Source organism: Trachymyrmex septentrionalis, unplaced genomic scaffold, assembly GCF_001594115.1.
Source record: "Trachymyrmex septentrionalis isolate Tsep2-gDNA-1 unplaced genomic scaffold, Tsep1.0 scaffold60, whole genome shotgun sequence".
NCBI lineage: Eukaryota > Metazoa > Arthropoda > Insecta > Hymenoptera > Formicidae > Trachymyrmex > Trachymyrmex septentrionalis.
The window spans coordinates 1,442,037-1,445,359 of NW_017305779.1; the positions used below are offsets into that span (position 1 = coordinate 1,442,037).

General features: G+C 28.8%; 1 pseudogene; it reads right to left on the reverse strand.

Annotated features, from left to right (window-relative positions):
- Positions 1-1,720: 1,720 nt before the first annotated feature.
- LOC108752529 overlaps positions 1,721-3,323 on the reverse strand; it is a 5,438-nt pseudogene continuing 3,835 nt past the window's right edge.

Sequence of the window (3,323 nt, forward strand, 5' to 3'; positions counted from 1 at the left end):
TTTTTTATTTTTGACCCACATCTCGTATATGTTTGATAATAAGAAAAAAATACATAGCAAATTGAATACATAACTTTTACAATAATTTATAAAACATTACAGTAAAATTTATTTGCCATAAGGAGGCATGTATCTCTAGAAAGACAACTTAAATAACAGATCTACTTTTTGTAAAATTTATTTTGTAAAAAACTCGATGTGTCAATCTAATAAAAAAATAATAATTCGAAGGTGTCTAGTCATATTATTTTTTCAAAAGCCATAGCAACGTATTCATTGTATGTACACGGATTAATTAAAAATGCACGGTTTTCTGGCTAAAAAAATTATTTAGGAATATTAACAGTCTTTTTCTGCTTGGCACATTTTATATAGTGTTCCATGTCAATAAATTCAAGAAAGTTGTAAGTAAGTTGAAACTATGCAAAATCAATGAATCAAAAAATGCAAAAATCAAGAATTTTCAGCGTGATGAGAAATTCGAAGAGAAATTTACGACGCCAACGTTCCGACCCTGATAATTCTATACTTAGTAAGATGTGGCGACATATCGCCGCATCATTATATAAAATTTGAAGCGATAATTCATGATTTACATTGTCAGAAAATAATTCTTAGACAATCTAGAAAGTTCATATCCTACAGTGATATAAAACCGCCGCAGGGAATAAAAGTTTTTGTTTCGAAAATTATACAATTTGTGTATGTAAAATAAGTCTGTGGAACAATTTTTTGAACGAACATTCTGTACAGTATCAGATTCAAACATAATTATGAATAATTAATATTTAAAAGTATTTAATATAAAAATACGAAATTTTTCTCTTGTCAAAATATTTAATATAAGCAATTAAAACAGATGATTACAGAATAAAATTAGAAACGTACATTCGTAATAAATGATCATTTTACATTTTCATAAAAAATTTAATTTAAAATCTAATTGAAAATAAAATTTCATTAAGGAACTTTTGTGGGATAATATCGTGTCGGAATTCTCTAACGGACAGGAAATTGTGCACGAAGGATAGGATTCCACAATTCTCTCATACATTACCTTGACACGGTTAACGTATAAGATGTATATTTTTACCAGACAACACGAGGCCTAAATTCTCTTCTCTCGTACCGGGTGTAAACTCGAAGTTCGCAAATTGAACAACTGCGATAGGATTACAGCAACTTGTGCTACGCAGACACGGTCGTCTCTAATCAAATTGTCTCTCCAAGGGCTGATTTCCGTTGCCGTGTGAAAGCGTCCTAATTGTACGCGCGAAATAGCGCTAAGTAATCTCAGTATAATTTCATTGGCGTTCTATTCGTTGTGGCCATCTGGCACGATCGCGCGGTATCGCCAGAACGAAATACATGCGAATATAACGAGAACGGGGCAGAGTTCCCGCTGCGTCGGCGTCGGGGTAACTTCCGCAATTTAGCGTAGAATGACGTTTCAAAGTTCTTTTAGGGGATGAAAGCCCGTGACATGTGCGTTTTACAAAAAATATTTTCTTTCTCCTGCTTTCAGAAACAACGGCATATTTTTAGTGAGTTGGTGGCATAAACTGTGAGCGTTTAACAACGTTTTGCAAAAATATTATTGCAATAGAAGGACGCTAACCAAAGGGATGTCAGCTGATCATTGACTTTTATTAAAAATAGAATAATTTTTCATTATTTTAATTTTCAGCGATATCAAGTAATTCAATATTAGTAATTATAATTACAACGCATGTAGCACAGAGACATATGATGCTGACGATTTAATGATCTACGATAAACAAAATTGCTACGTGTATAAAAAATAAATATTATAATTGTATATATTATAAAATAATTTACACTTAGCGAATGTAATAACTTATTATTAATAAGATGCATAGTTTCAACAATAATCCGAGCAATGTTACGTAAAACTTACATTTGCGAATTGTTGCAAAGAGAGATTCATAAACTTGCCAATGGTGATAGTCAGTTGTTTTTGTGACCTCATTATCAAGAATAAAAGGATTCGATTTTCACTGGGAGTCAAATCATACCATAGAGATTCGTACGCCGCGTCGCCGATCATCTTGCTCTGCAGAAAGTCAAACCGAAACAAAAATTCGAAACGTGGAAAATAAGAGAAATAAAATTGCCATAGTAAAGTCAACAGCTGCTCACCTTAATACTTAAGTATTCGCCAGCAAAACAAAAGATAAACGCTTCTAAATTAATGACGACGTAAAATAAAAGAGATCTCACCAACATAGAGGAGCCTTCATTGACGCCGATTGACTGTAATATTGAAAATATGTGCACGATTTTTTCTACCGCAGAATAATAGTAATTACTAATATTAATGATTATTTTTAAGAAATAATAATAATTGCGTCATAAAAATATTAAAATTATAATTTATTATCACATATATTATTACAAAATATGTACATATAATAAATATATATACATATATATATAATAGATATATACATACATGTATGTAAAAAAAAGTAATAACATCTTATAATGATAAAAATTGATTTTTATAAATATTCAATGTAAGTCAATGTAAGAAATGTGATTATTAATCTGTGCTGCAAAAGAGCCATTAAAATTACTTACGTTTACGATGATAAAACCCAAGCAGCATATAACGAGAGTATTTGATATAAATTGAGCTAGCGCAATGTATGAGTATAGATTCTCAATTTTTTCAGTGAAAACGATGATATTTTGATGTTTTCGAATTAAGGAGCCTATCGTAACCATGGAGACAGATGTTTTTTTTTCCTTTGGTAAAATGATCGATAATTTTTCCCGTAAAATGTCTACTTGACCACCTACATGAAGCACCTAGAGATTTGATTCTATTATCCGTTTAATATCTCCTCTATAAATTTTAATATTATATGAAAGTATTAAAAAAATATGGAGATTTGTCATAGTTTTTGAATAATGTGTGATTTTTAGGAAAAAGTGGCAGTAAATTTTTAAAACACTATATACATATATTATAATATATACCTACATCCTTTAGATATTAAAAAAAATATTGAATGATCGTACAAATAAACTATATTTAAAATTAAATAAACATATTTAATTTTAAATAAACCTGTGACAATATATAATTATAGTTTCGTATTTGAGATTGATTGCCACACGTGTTAGAATTAGCAATAACATATTTTATATAGATAAAACGTATAAAAAATACAATTTTTATTTTAATGTTAGTTATATCAAGAAATAATAGTAATTATAACATTAACATAAGTAAAACAATTATTTTAATTATAAATACGAAACTTTTATATATATATATATATATATATATATATATA